General features: G+C 43.3%; 1 long non-coding RNA gene across 14 annotated transcripts in view; it reads left to right on the top strand.

The window, feature by feature from the left end:
* LOC147358457 (uncharacterized) overlaps positions 1–13,241 on the top strand; it is a 72,037-nt gene that overhangs the window by 15,494 nt on the left and 43,302 nt on the right. For 3 of the 14 annotated variants that reach the window (XR_015142301.1, XR_015142298.1, XR_015142304.1), the window contains exon 3: positions 12,760–12,872. The exons of the other annotated variants lie outside the window; for them this stretch is intronic. This is a non-coding gene — a long non-coding RNA (uncharacterized LOC147358457). The remainder of the gene's footprint in view (positions 1–12,759; positions 12,873–13,241) is intronic. 14 annotated transcript variants of the gene reach the window in all.

Here is a 13,241-nt window from a genome sequence, read left to right as displayed (position 1 = left end):
TCTGCCTGCCCCTGGAAGCTTCTTTAAGCTTCTGCATCACTATCCCTGCTCCCCTCTCCCATTTCTCAAGCCCCAGGCAAATTCACATGTATTGTTTACCCATCTCCTTCTGTTCCCAAGATTTCAGTTTCCACTTATGTCACTCAAGCTCCATTAATCATGAAATCTGCATTTTCAGACATGCATTTCAGTCAAAGCACATGAGATTTCTGCTTGGCACAGACACTGAGAAGAGGGGGGTGTAGTGGTCATGCCATTTATCACAGTTTATTTATAATGATGTCTTGGGAAGACTTCATGAGTTAAATTCCCCCCAAAAGCCTCCTTCTTTTTCCTCCCTAGTAGCCTAGCCATTCATTGGAATTAGATTATTTTGAAATCACCCCCCTGCTAGTAACAACCTGTGGCACACTTCTGAGTTACTTAACAAATCATGGGAATCCTATGAAATTGCTCAGGAAAGGTTTTGCAAATGAAAATATTCTCTAATGAACCCACCACTTACAACGGTTCCCATCAGACATCCTTCCCTGATCTGCCCTGGTCTCCATCCTCTTGTGTTACCCTGTGTCTTTGTGGGTGGGTGTCAGGCTCTTGATGACTTATGAAAGATGAACATCTGATAACTGCGAAGCAAATTCAATGTAAGTCAACTGCAAAGTGAAACTGGAGATACTACAAAAGCGATGGGATTTCATGAAGTCAGTGGAACTGAGGTTGGAAGATCATCTGAATTGCATGTATGCTGTTTGGCAAAACTGGATTGTGAAGAACGCTTCAAAATTAAAGCCATAGACAAGGATGAGGATGTCTGAGCGTCTTCAAGAGAGAATGATTAGAATATCCAATGCCTAAGAGAGTCCCTTGGGAAAACTGAGAAAGATTTTAAGTATTTTTCAAAAAGGATTCTCTTCTTTGCTCTTGCTGTGAAAGTTAAATACAAAATCAAGAATGCTTGACTGTGCAGTCATACAATCGTGTGGAAAAATTACGCCAAAGGAATCAATACACGATTTATTCTTGGTTCTGGAATAACGATGACCTACATTTTATCACATATAAGCAAAAATAAATCAATTTCTGTAATTTTCATTTTAGGTTTTAATGCAGGCGCTCAGTTGCTCAGTCGTGTCTGAGTCTTTGCGACCCCATGGACTATAGCCCACTAGGCTCCTCTGTCCATGGAATTCTCCAGGCAAGAGTACTGGAGTGGGTTGCCAGTCCCTTCTCCAGGGGATCTTCCCAACCCAGGGATTGAATCCTGGTCTCATGCATTGCAGGGGGATTCTTTGCCATCTGAGCCACCAGGGAAGCTGCCATACAGAGCCCCCAGTAAACCAGTTTTTCATTATTTAGTATGACACATTGCTCTTCTTTTAAGCAGGTCCGTGCCCTGGAGTCTGAAACCCTAGAAGATCAAGGGCCATCTAGGTACCAGAGTACCTGCCCGCAGGGAGCTTGTGGTCTCATTGGCGAGGCTTCCCTAACACTCTGGGAATGGGGCAGTGATGAATGAGAGAGTCTCTCTTGCCAAATTTGACCCAGGGGGTGTGAAAAGGGGGTCTTCCACTTCCAGTCAAGATCTGTAGCATCTTTAGCCTGGCCCCTGCCCTGCCTGCTGCTGTCAGGGATGTGATGACAAGGCTCTTTTGTAGGCTTCCTGAGGCAGCTTGTGAAAAGCAAGTTGGGAATTCAGCAAAACACCGGGGCTCTAACCGCTCCTGAATGAGATAGAATTAGAAAATGGCTTCAAATTGAAAACTTAATTTTCAATTAGCGTACATTCAGGCAGGAGTGGGAGGGATTAAGGGATAGCAGCTTGTTTGGTTAACTCGCTTTTTAGAAGACATGCTCGAGAGCTATTAGTGGGCGTCCTCCTCCCTGCCCCCACCACCCTCGGTGCGGCTGCTCTGTAATTTGGCAGCCACCGTCGCGGCCCCCTGTGCCTCGGTCCCCCACTGACTCAGATGCAGATGGCAGCAGGGCCATCGCAGGAAGTGGGCTGTCGCCTGTCACCTCTAAGGCTGGCTTGTGTGTGTCATCCTCGCTGTGGACCCTGTGAGGTCACAGGTGAGCTGGCCACCTCTAAACATGCACACCCTTCTGATGGCTTTAAAAAACACATTGGGGGGGAAAATTATTTCTCTCTCTTCAACATGTTGGATCAGCGTGTGGGGCTCAGTTAGTTCAGTTGCTCAGTCATGTCCGACTCTTTGTGACCCCATGGACTGCAGCACGCCAGGCTTCCCTGTCCATTACCAGCTCCCGTCCAAACTCACTTCCATCGAGTCGGTGATGCCATCCAGCCATCTCATCCCCTGTCCTCCCCTTTTCCTCCTGCATTCAGTCTTTCCCAGCATCAGGGGCTTTTCAAATGAGTCAGTTCTTCGCATCAGGTGGCCAAAATATTGGAGTTTCAGCTTCAGCATCAGACCTTCCAGTGAATATTCACGACTGATTTCCTTTAGGATGGACTGGTTGGATCTCCTTGCAGTCCAAGGGACTCTCAAGAGTCTTCTCCAACACCACAGTTCAAAAGCACCAATTATTCAGCACTCAGCTTTCTTTCAGAGAAGGCAATGGCACCCCACTCCAGTACTTTTGCCTGGAAAATCCCATGGATGGAGGAGCCTGGTAGGCTTCAGTCCATTGGGTTGCTAAGGGTTGGACATGACCGAGGTACTTCCCTTTCACTTTTCACTTTCATGCATTGGAGAAGGAAATGGCAACCCACTCCAGTGTTCTTGCCTGGAGAATCCCAGGGACGGGGGAACCTGGTGGGCTGCTGTCTATGTGGTCGCACAGAGTCGGACACGACTGAAGCGACTTAGCAGCAGCAGCTTTCTTTATAGTCCAACTCTCACATCCATACATGACTACTGGAAAAACCATAGATTTGACTAGATGGATCTTGGGCAGATATACTCAGTGTGGCTTCAAACTGTGGAATATATGATTAAAAAACTGAGATAGTAAAGAGAAGGTTTGAGTGGGTGTGGGGCTCCCCTGGTTGCCTAGTGGTTAAGAATCAGCCCATCAATGCAAAGGACACAGGTTCGATCCCTGGTCTAGGAAGACCTCATAGGCCTCAGGGCAACCAAGCCCCTGTGAGACAACTACAGAAACCCCTGCGCTCTAGATTCTGTACTCCATAACAGTAGAAGCCACCACAATGAGAGGCCCACATACTGAAAGGAAAGAAGAGTAGTCCCCACCCAGCCTCCCCCCAACTAGAGAAAACCTGTGTGCCAGAATGAAGATGCGGCACAGCCAAGAATAAATAAAATGATAAATAAATTTGTAAAAAAAAAAGAGTTGGTTATAAAGTTGGGTGGAGGAGATGGCAGAGGTTGTCCATCAGGACAGGAGCAGCTTTATCTGTCCTCTGACCCCTTCCTTCCCATCTTTAATTTTAAAAAATACATTGTTTTAGGCCATGCAGTGTGGTATGCAGGATCTTAGCTCCCCAATCAGGGCTCAAACCTGTGCCCTCTGCATTGGGAGCAGGGAGTCTTAGCCACTGGACCACGAGGAAAATCCCCCTTCTGTCTTTAGGTACAGTTCTCGTCCTCTTCTCTCCCTTTCCCCCTTTTCCTAATCAGAAGTACTTTTCCAGGCTGAGAATGTTCTGGCAACCACAGCTGGTTCCCCTTGGCTAGCTCCATTTTCTCCCAAAACTTTGCTGCCTGAGATGAGTTCACTGTGGGGTCAGGGTCTCCACAAAGCTGCTGCCATTAACGTTTGAACGCATTAACGCTGGTGTGTTTACAAGCATCCTAACTGGAAATCTTTAATTCAGTCAGCAGAACAATCATTTCATTAGGGATTTCCTTCTGAACTGAGGAGGCTGGAGAAAGTGTGCTGCAGTGATTAAACATTCCATTTCAGACGTCCCAGGCAAGGCTGCGACCTGCTTGGGAGGCGCTTTTTCCATCTTCCTTCCAGTGCTTCTTGGATACCGCAAAGCTGGCTCCAAGTGTTGGAAGCAAGCGGTTCATTTCTGTGGCAGACATGGCCGCCGGCTCCGCAGCTCTGTCACCAGGGCTCTCCTGACTTCTTCCTTGACCTTGGCTCCCATCCCAGCCCCAAGCTCCTGGTGACATCTGCTGCCCACAGATGGGCCTGAATCAATTCCAAGCGCCTTTCCTTAAGGCCCTCTGCCTTGCTGAGTGTAACCCTGTAGGCTAATTTCTGCAACCTTCTCTCAAAGGAATGGGTGTCTCCAGCCACCACTGGTTCCTCCGCAAGGTTAAACTCCTCTCCAGAGAGGTGATCACTGCACACTGTTTCTTCATTAGTCTTATCTCGCCCACAAGCCGCTCCCGTTAATCCTCTTTCTCTGCCATCCAAGCTGTAGCCTTCCAGCCATTTTCTGAGAAGTGCTGGATTTAATTGAAGAAAGGGGATGAGTGAGAAAATTAGTGGCTCAAATGCTAACACAGGCTTCCAGACTAACCAAAGGAGAATGGGGAGAAGTTTTTTGAAAAAACAACTTCTGCTAGACAGACACCGGGGAATCTTAATAGCCCAGAAGCAATTGACTTAGAGAAATATAACTGAAAATTAGGATTTGGGCGCTTGAAGGAGTCTTAGAAAGAAGTCTTGTAATATAATCCTTTTATAAATGGCTAAATAGGCTTACGGGCAAGTGACTAACTGGAGAATGGTGGAAGGAGTTCTTCAGTCTGAGGCCTGGAAGTTTCCTTCTTTATTCACTGAACCACACAGCCTATCTTTTCTTCCTTCTGTGAAAATATCTGAGAATGTTTTGGGAGATGGTATCAAAACTCACCCACTTACGCTTTTTTAAAGGTGACATTTTGCTTCTTCCAAGAATTTAGGGACACATCTAAGGAAAGCTGTTTTGGTTGCAAGAGACAGAAATATAACTAGTCAGAAAGGAGAATTGATTAGCCTATGGAATCCAAGGGAGGCTAGCTAATCAAATCCTAGAAATACAGGAAGAGAAAAGACTAAAAGAAGGGCCGGGGCATCTCTAGTCCTCTCCTATCTGTCACTGTGTCACCTACACTTTTTCTCACTAGAGACTGCTTCTTTCTTTTCTCTTTCTTTTTTCTATACAAAGCAAGGGGAACCATTGCTACCAGTGGTTCTAAGTTTTCTGTCTTATAACTCTTACCATTGGAAACAACTTAATCAGACAATCTATGAGTCAATCCTTGGAAAACATCTGATTGGGTGAGGGTGATGGGAGGAGTTAGATGGCTTCCCCTGAGCTGATCAATTGCAGCCAACTGGATAGAATATTATCACCTTCTCTGTTTGAGTCTGTGGCCCCGTGCAGGACAAATCACTAGTGGTCTTGGGGTTGTGATCTTTAAGAATGTGACTACTTCTATGTAGCCCTCATGATTAGAGTTTGTATGTGAGGAGGGTGAGCAGGGAATGACATTTCCACCAGAAATCAGATAGACGAAACGATAGCAATTTCACCATAGGGCATAAATCTGTCTCCTTTCATTTAATGAACTCTGCTTCACATTGATGTTCATCTCTATGGAGATTCTGAGATGACACAATTTAAGACACAAATTTCTATTTCTTTAGTATTGTCAACCCCCTTTCCAAATATGAGGTAATAGAAGTTGGCAAAATAGAAGGCAAGCAAAATGCTTGTTGAAAGCATCTCATTGGACTGGTCAAACTTGGAAAGGAGAAGCATGAACTTATACCCTGCTACAGCTTAATTAATCTAATCCTTGAATTTAGAAGTAACAACATATTTTTATTGATGAGTTTTTCACTATTTGTGCCTTTATTGAGCCAGGTTCTGGTTCTGAGCCATTCCATTGGTCTATCCTAGAGTATCTTGGGGTCTCAAAATGACATTAATACCTTTGTATCACTGGTGGGATTTAGGAAAGTTCATATTTTACTTTTCATAATGACTCTTAGATTATTGCATTTATCGTAAAGTGAACATAAGTTATCACTGCTATGAGACTATAAACCTTTCATTCCTTCTCCAAGTTTGTAGCTTTCTTGATGCAAATGGACATTCTTCTGGTTCTAGTGATTATTTTATCCTTTTATCAGTGAAAGTACAATTAGATCAGCAGTTGATAGAATGAGAGTCTTGATAACATCAACACACTGAGTGCTTACAATGTGCCAGTTACTCTCAACTTTATGTGTTTTAACTCACTTGGTCCTCATAACAACCCCAGGAGTTCAGTACAATTAATAAGCCTCCCTTGTAGATGGAGATAGTATTGTGGATTGGTTAAGCCGCCTTCTCAGGGCCCCACAACTACACAGAGTCAGGGTTGGGATTTGAACCTGAGCCATCTGGACTTGTGGTATGTGTATCAAACCTTCATGCTATTCTACCTCTTAAGGGGCTAGACACTATTATGACACTTAAGGAGTTTTGGAAAAACTTGTTCTACTTCCTTAAATATTTTACCTATCTGAATTATGACTTTGATTTAATTCAAAATGTTTGTTTTACCATTAAAAACGGAAATAATCCTGGGAACAACATCCTATTGATTTTTAAAGAAATACTTATGTATTTATTTACTTGGCTGCTCTGGTCTTGGATCTTTGTTGCAGGATGAGAGATCTTTTTCAGTTCTGGCATGGGTACTCTAGTTGTGACATGTGGAAACTAGTTCCCTGACATGGGGAGTGTGGAGTCTTAGCCACTGGGCCACCAGGGAAGTCCCAGCCTATTCATTTTGATTAGTAAGTTACCCTCAAATTTAACTAATATTTCTTAAGCACCTATTATGTGCTGTAACTCATTTACCTGCTAAATTAGTACCATGAGGTGAATGGTATAATCTCCATTTTAGTGAGGAAAAGAAGGCTTAGTTAGCTTGAAAGTGATAGTTACTCATTCATGTCCGACTCTTTGCAACCCCATGGACTGTAGCCTGCCAGGCTCCTCTGTCCATGGAATTCTCCAGGCAAGAATACTGGAGTGGGTAGCCATTCTCTTCTCTACGGGATCTTCCCAACCCAGGGGTTGAACCCATGTCTCCCTCATTGAAGGCAGAGTCTTTACCATCTGACCCACCAGGGAAGCCCCTTAATGTGATTGCTAAAGTCACAGGGAAATAATGTGGGCAAGCCAGGATTTGAACCAGACTTGCCTCACTCTGAGCCTACTGCTTGCTGTCATACTTGTGAACGAGTCTGTCAGATGGTTGCTGGTTGTCACTGCAGGTTTAATAAGGAAGGAGGGTGGTAAGCCCATGACGTGGAGTCCTTGCAGAGCTCAAAGTCCCATCCCTGGAAAAATCTGAGGAGATTGGTGCATGAAGTACAAGAAGGGCATAAGTGAGTGGCTGTCCTAGAAAGTTCCAGTTCCCTCATTTTGCTGCCCAGAGAGAAGGGAAACATTTACTTAGCTAACGGTTTTCAGAAGGCTCTGGCAATTAGGGTGTTAATATTCTGTGTAGTCACAATTATGCTGTAACTACCAATTATGGGAAAACTCATCGTTTTACTGTAATGTAATTACATTAAATAGCACCAGTCATGTCAGTGCCAAGACTGGGGCAGCCACTAATTATTCACTATACACAGACACCTCCGCCTGGATTGGAATAATTGGTGCGAGGCAGTTTTGTATTGCAGGATTAGCTGTAGTTTTCCTCAGGAAAGGGTTTTTTGCCTTCTGATAGTCCCTTGTATGTGTATAGCTCAGCTGTGTTGCTGATCTGGAAGCCGATGAGATGTTAACATCCCCAGTCTAGGTGTGACTTCAGTGTTTTCCTAAAGGATTTGGGAGGAACGTTTCTCTAGTAGGTTTCTCGGGCCCTTTGAGGGCCAGAACTCTGTCTTTCTTCTCACTGTTGCTCGGGACAGAGAATGAGAATAGATAACAAACCTTGATGGTGTCCCGTGTGCCAGGACTATGCTAGGTATTTTAAATATGTTATGCTATTAATTCTCAAGACAGCTCTATTAAGGAGATATTAAAATCTTATACTTATTAGAAAACTAGGATCAAAGAGGTGAGGCAACTTGCCCCAAATCATAGAAGTGGCAAGTTGTAGAGCCAACATTCATTCTTTCCTCAAAGTCTGTGCTCTTTCCAGGTCTTCCCACTTCATCCTCAGTTCAGTTCAGTTCAGTTCAGCCTCTCAGTCGTGTCCAACTCTTTGTGACCCCATGAACCACAGCACACCAGGCCTCCCTGTCTATCACCAGCTCCCGGAGTTCACTGAGACTCATGTCCATCGAGTCAGTGATGCCATCCAGCCATCTTATCCTCTGTCGTCCCCTTCTCCTCCTGCCCTCAATCCCTCCTAGCATCAGAGTCTTTTCCAATGAGTCAAATCTTCGCATGAGGTGGCCAAAGTACTGGAGTTTCAGCTTTAGCATCAGTCCTTCCAAAGAAATCCCAGGACTGATCTTCAGGATGGACTGGTTGGATCTCCTTGCAGTCCAAGGGGCTCTCAAGAGTCTTCTCCAACACCACAGTTCAAAAGCATCAATTCTCTGGTGCTCAGCTTTCTTCATAGTCCAACTCTCGTATCCATACATGACCACTGGAAAAACGATAGCCTTGACTAAACGGACCTTTGTTGACCAAGTAATATCTCTGCTTTTTAATGTGCTATCTAGGTTGGTCATAACTGTCCTTCCAAGGAGTAAGTGTCTTTGAATTTCATGGCTGCAATCACCATCTGCAGTGATTTTGGAGCCCCCCAAAATAAAGTCTGACACTGTTTCCACTGTTTCCCCATGTATTTCCCATGAAGTGATGGGACCAGATGCCATGATCTTTGTTTTCTGAATGTTGAGCTTTAAGCCAACTTTTTCACTCTCCTCTTTCACTTTCATCAAGAGGCTTTTGAGTTCCTCTTCACTTTCTGCCATAAGGATGGTGTCATCTGCATATCCGAGGTTATTGATATTTCTCCTGGCAATCTTGATTCCAGCTTGTGCTTCTTCCAGCCCAGCGTTTCTCATGATGTACTCTGCATATAAGTTAAATAAGCAGGGTGACAGTATACAGCCTTGACGTACTCCTTTTCCTATTTGGAACCAGTCTGTTGTTCCATGTCCAGTTCTAACTGTTGCTTCCTGACCTGCATACAGGTTTCTCAGGAGGCAGGTCAGGTGGGCTGGTATTCCCATCTCTCCACTTCATCCTAGTAGGTGACTAAATATTTATTGAATGAAGATGGAGGAGATTATACATGTTTGCCTGTGAAAATGATGCTTTCCTTTCTGGTCTATTTCACCAACTTCTTCATATTTAGATTCCTAGTTTGGTTAATCTCTAAAAAAGAACTCTTTCCTCAGGACTTCCCTCGTGGTCCAGTGGTTAAGAGTCCAAGCTTCCATTGCAGGTGGCACACGTTCAATTCCTGGTCAGGGAAATAAGATCCTGCAAGCTGCATGGCCTAGCCAAAAATAAATAAATAAGATAAAATGAGCTCTAAAAAAAAGACAAAAAGCCCCGAGGTTGTTAAACATTTCTTAGAATTATAAACAAATAAACAAATGAAAAACTCCCTTCTTTCCTTCCTACATGATAATCTGATACCCATTCTTTTCAGTATTTGGAGAGTGCCTTCCAGTTGGGGGTATGTGTGTATGACATAGACTTTTTTTTTTTTTAAGTCAATCAATTGTGAAATTGACCTGAGTGACTATCCTTGGGGAAGACCCAGGTCTTAGAAGGAAAAACTGAGCTTCTATGGGACGCAGAGACATGAAGTTATGATGAAGTGCAGAAAGGTCTTATTTTCTCCTTTTTTTGATGTGTGATTTGGCAATGACTTGATTTAAGAACTAGGGGAGGACAGCAGATGGTGTGGTTTCTATTCACATATGAAATGCTTTTCCCAAGTGATCTGGAGGCCCTGGTGGGTATTTAAGCTGAAATAGCTGCGATTTTTTTATTGTATTTTGTGAGCATGCCATGCTTTGGTCATCCCTGATTGATTTCTTCTCCCCTCAAAGCAGCAGAGGTAAGCATAGGCACCCATGTTTAAGGGATGGGGAAACTGGAATGGAGGAGATGATTAAAAAGCGGATTCACCTCAGGAGGCGTCAGCATAGGTTACCACGTCTTGAACCAGGGCCCCGAGAGCCCAGCCTGATGGAATTTAGTGTCCTCTCCACAGAAACAGGTATTATTACAGTGGAGGGCAGCGCCTGGCACGTACCCACTGCGGGACTGGGAGCCTCCTGCTGACCGACAGGCTTCACCTTTTCAAATGAATTTTCTTTGCTTATATGAAGTCTCCTCAGAGAGGCTTCTGTGGGCCTCTGTGGAGTCAGGGAAGTTCGACTTTTCCATTTGGACCTTAGTATAGTAAGTGAAACAGCAACTTGACTTTTTAATTAATGTCTAGAAGAGGGAGTTGTTCCTTTGGAAAAGCCCTCAAGTGATTTCACAGAGTGGGTGAATCAGATAAATGAGGAAGTTGTTGGCTGCTACCCTTCCACCAGGAGAGGTTGGAAGGATGGCTGAGCTGGAGGCTGGAGGAGGGAACATTTCAGGAAAACTCAAAGCAGAAAAGTGACCCCCATGGGAATGCTCCCAGCACTGCTGTGTATCCTGGAGTAATCAGATATCTAGATAACAACATGAAATTTTCAGAGTTAGCAAAATTTCCTCTATATTTTGATCTTAATTAAAAAATTCTTATTTACTTTTGTCTTTTTTTCTGGCCACACCACGGGGCATGCAGGATCTTAGTTCCCCAACCAGGGATTGAACGTGCAACCCCTGAAGTGTAAGCTCAAAGTCTTAACCACTTCTTAACTACTTAAGTGGTTAAGTCTTAACCACTTCTGCCAAGGAAGTCCCTACCTTTTATTCTAAAAGTTGTTAATGCTTATGATAAAATTCAAACAGTCATTGGGGATATTAAATAAATGCCTCTTCTTCCTTTACACCTTTAGGATGAACACCTGTAAATAGTTTCTTGTGTTATCCATTGAAGATCATTAAAAAAAAAAACAAGCATATATTTATGAGTATATAAATCATACTCATGTATTTCCACAGCTTGTTTTTCATATCTTGGACATTGTTCTGTATCATTAATTATAGAGTTACCTTGTTGATTAAAAAAATTACTACAAATTATTACTGTGCATGGATGTATCATAATTTACTTCCATTCCTTATCAGTGGTCATTTGAGTGGTGGTCAGGGTTATTTTTTAAAAAATCATTTAAAAAAATAGTGTCATTGCAAGCAATACTACTCTGCACACTTTTTTGTGCCAGTCCATTTTAGGAAGAGAAAGAGGAGGAGGTCACATTCACTAGACTTTGCAGTGTGTTAGGTAAGAGCATCATTTCCCCATGGTTAGAAGCCTTCTTCTGTTTGGATTTCATTTTTCCCTAAATGTTTTTTTCTATGCTTTAAGTTTATTTCAAGTGCATTTTGATGGAGCCAGTGGTGCAGAAAGAAGAATGTACCTTTCCTCAACTGGGTTCCCAGTCAGTTCCCTTCACTCATTGTCTGCCATGTCCTCTTCATCCCATGTGACATGTAATAAACTTCAGTTGCACCGTATTTCATGTACCAACTGCATTTACTTTCAAACTATTGTTTATTACTTATAGAAACTTGCCTTCACTGTTCAATTGATAAATTATTCTACCTGTACAAATTGGTTATCATTGGCTAGGATGATGTATGTTCTACTTTTTACCATTAAAATTAATGAAAATATTGTTTTATTTAATGGCTTTTCCCATGCATGCTCATGCTCAGTTGCTTCAGTTGTATTGGACTCTTTGAGACCCTATGGCCTGTAGCCCACCAGGCTCCTCTGTTCACGAGATTCTCCAGGCAAGAGTACTGGAGTGGGTTTCCATGTCCTCCTCCAAGGGATCTTCCTGACCCAGGGATCAAACTCACGTCTCCTGCATTTTCTGTACAGCAGGTGGATTCTTTACCCACTGAGCCACCATTAAATTTAATAAAATTACTGTTTTATTTAGTGGCTTTTCCCAGAGAGGCAGGATTTTCAGGAGTAAATGAGAGTCATTACATAGGGGATGGATGTGTTGGATCATGGCCTGTTGAGCATGTCAGGAAACAAGACTTCCTGTTTTTAATCAGTGGCCCTGTGTGGTAACATGCAGCAGGCCTTCAGTATAAATTTGTAGAATGAGTAGATGCATTCTCTTTACAAAACTGTGGGAAGAAAATTTTCTAAATAAGCATTGTAGGGATTGTATAGCAACATCTCTCATCTTCAAAATGGACTTGACTTTGGGTATTTCCTTAGTTGAATTGGCCAGGAACAATGGAGCAATCTTATTAAAATTGGACTTTAGACATGCCCATGTTGGCTTTGCACTAGGATGATTTAATGTTGCTCTATGGTTTAATCGGGATTCTTGGAAAAGGAGATGTATTGGGTGCCCCAATGGGTTGTTCCAAGACAGGTGAAGGAAATATAGGAGCAACTATGGAGTAGGAAGCCGGGGGGAAGAAGAAGACCATAGAGAAGGGTTGTCAGGAGGAGATGATCCAGGCTGCAGGGAGCAAGCACTGGAAAGCTGTGGGGCTTAACAAGAGGAACAAAGTTGGGGAGCAGTTTGCTGTGGACTCAGGGAAGAGAGGAGCTGGTTCTGGATTTCTAAGGAGAAGGGGAGAGGAGGTCAGAAATCATGAACTTGTGGAGGTGTTGGGGGGTCAATGGAAAGGCAACTCAACCCCAACAGGTGGCAAGGTCTGGAGTTTTATTTTTTTAAAAAACAGCTCTTTATTTTATATTGGAGTATTGCTGATTAACAATGTTTTGATAGTTTCAGGTGGACAGCAAAGGGGATCCGCCATACATCTATCCATTCTCCTCTAAACTCCCCTCTCATCCAGGCAGCCACATAACATTGAGCAGAGTTCCCTGCGTTCTACACAGGTTGGACCTTGTTGGTTATCCTTTTTAAATATAGCAGTGTGTACATGTCCACCCCAAACTCCCTTACTATTCCTTTCCCCCATCCTTCCCCCCTCGTAACCATAAGATTGTTCTCCAAGTCTGTGATTATGTTTCTGTTTTGTAAACAAGTTTGTTTGTGTCATTTCTTTTTGGATTGTGTATAAGGGATATCATACGGTATTTCTCTCTCTCTGACTGACTTCACTCAGGATGACGATCTCTAGTTCCATCCATGTCGCTGCAAATGGCATTACTTCATTCTTTTTAATGGCTGAGTAATATTCCATTTTATATATATGCACACACCACAAACACCGGGGTGTGTGTATCCTTTCGGACCATGCTTTT

Source organism: Bos grunniens, chromosome 15, assembly GCF_055505025.1.
Source record: "Bos grunniens cultivar Pamir isolate PY7600 chromosome 15, Bosgru_T2T1.0, whole genome shotgun sequence".
NCBI lineage: Eukaryota > Metazoa > Chordata > Mammalia > Artiodactyla > Bovidae > Bos > Bos grunniens.
Note: the sequence above shows the minus strand (reverse complement) of the source record. Positions and strands in the feature narration are given on the sequence as shown.